Here is a 1947-nt window from a genome sequence, read left to right as displayed (position 1 = left end):
ATTCTTACTTTCAGTGAAACATACATAAAGTGCTGGTGTAACAGAGGGTCAGGCAGCATTTTTGGAGAACGTGTGGAGATGACAGCGGTAGAGTTGCTGCTTTACAGCGAATGCAGCGCCGGAGACTCAGGTTCGATCCTGACTACGGGTGCTGCACTGTAAGGAGTTTGTACGTTCTCCCCGTGACCTGCGTGGGTTTTCTCCGAGATCTTCGGTTTCCTCCCACACTCCAAAGACGTACAGGTATGTAGGTTAATTGGCTGGGTAAATGTAAAAATTGTCCCTAGTGTAGGATAGTGTTAATGTACGGGGATCTCTGGGCGGCACGGACTTGGAGGGCCGAAAAGGCCTGTTTCCGGCTGTATATATATATGATATGACGTTTCGGATGGTGACCATTATTCAGACTCCTTTTTCAGCGACCCGCTTTGTTTTTTTACTCGATCCTCAAGTTATTTGCTTGTCATCTCCCATGGTGCAGTCAATGGCAGTGACGCAAGGTGTTTGTTTCTTGAGCGTCACTAATGATGATCAGCAGGTATGAGTTCTTGTCGCTGGAGACCTATCGCTCTGTATATCTCGGTGCGCACCAGAAGGCAGGGCCACAGAGCTGCGTCGATGACGGACTGACGGAGCTACAGGAGTTAATTGTGTCTCACAGCTATGGGGTATCCACTGATCTATCGAATTGAAGATATATATTTCCCTACCATAGCGACTGTCGCTGTTTTCGGTAATTTGTTTTGTCTTTGATTTTCATGTACGTGCTCATGCTGTGAGACATTCCGTGAAGTACTCCGGCGCTGCCGACGTTAAACAAACATTTTATTTCTGTTTCAATAATTAACTTGTTTAATTTCGTCAGATATCCATTTTCCTTCTGTAACTGCCGCAGTGTTTACGTCATGCCCGTTGTTTATCCTGGACTGCGCCACTCTCTCTACATCCTCGCCACCGCGCCACAGTCAGTACTGCCGATGTCGCACAGTTCCGGAGATGCAGCTTCAATCTCCACATGTGCAATGTTTCATCGGTCGTCCTCCGACTCCGCGCTATTCCTGGCTGCGCTCGTCTTTCCTCCCACGTGCAGTTGACCTGCCTATTAATGGTTCTCCCACTACAATACGGGCCTGAGTGTGGATGGATGCTGCAATCTGGAGGGCAGTTGATGAGAATGTGGACGGAATTAAAAGCTGTGAACCTAATATACATTGGCGTTTGATGGGTTGCGTGCGCACCGTGACCCAAACGCTGCAGTCTCTGAGCATTTTCGGGTCATTTGGTCAACGCATCCAAGTTTGAAAACCTTCCAATCAGACAATGTTGCTCAGATACATTTGTGCAGGTCTTGTGTCAGTAATATTTCTTCTCCCCTTCACAGTGAACCTGTTGGCGATAGTGATACTCTGTCGAGGTAAATGCGGTCTCTCCAAATGCATCACACGCTACCTGGTGGCCATGGCAGCGTCTGATCTCCTGGTCGGCATCACTGATCCGTTTCTAAGTAAGACTATTCTAATTTACTTCCCCTATTCTTTTCTCAACATTACTCCCGTGTGCACGACTGTCGAATTCCTGGTCTTTGCAACCACCGCGGTCTCTGTCTGGCTGACGGTAGCCTTCACCTTCGATCGGTTTGTGGCCATTTGTTGTGAGAAGCTGAAAATGAAATATTGTACCGAGAGAACGGCGGCTGCAGTTATCGGGGCAGTGATTGTGCTGGGCTGTTTCGAGAATATCCCCTGGTGTTTTACGTTGGAGACTGGCTACGAATTTGATAATCTTCCCTGGCTGTGCTACACTAAACCCACCTTCTATACATCGTCTGCATGGATCGCATATGAGGTCACACACCGCCTTCTCACCCCTTGTCTCCCGTTCTTTCTTATCCTTCTGCTCAATGTGCTGACGGTCAGGCGGATTGTAGCGGCCAGCAGAGTCCGCAGG

At 48.5% G+C, this 1947-nt stretch overlaps 1 pseudogene; it reads left to right on the top strand.

The window, feature by feature from the left end:
• The first annotated feature begins 1320 nt into the window (after positions 1 to 1320).
• LOC144611068 (putative G-protein coupled receptor 139) overlaps positions 1321 to 1947 on the top strand; it is a 966-nt pseudogene continuing 339 nt past the window's right edge.

Source organism: Rhinoraja longicauda, chromosome 39, assembly GCF_053455715.1.
Source record: "Rhinoraja longicauda isolate Sanriku21f chromosome 39, sRhiLon1.1, whole genome shotgun sequence".
NCBI classification, from domain to species: domain Eukaryota; kingdom Metazoa; phylum Chordata; class Chondrichthyes; order Rajiformes; family Arhynchobatidae; genus Rhinoraja; species Rhinoraja longicauda.
Note: the sequence above shows the minus strand (reverse complement) of the source record. Positions and strands in the feature narration are given on the sequence as shown.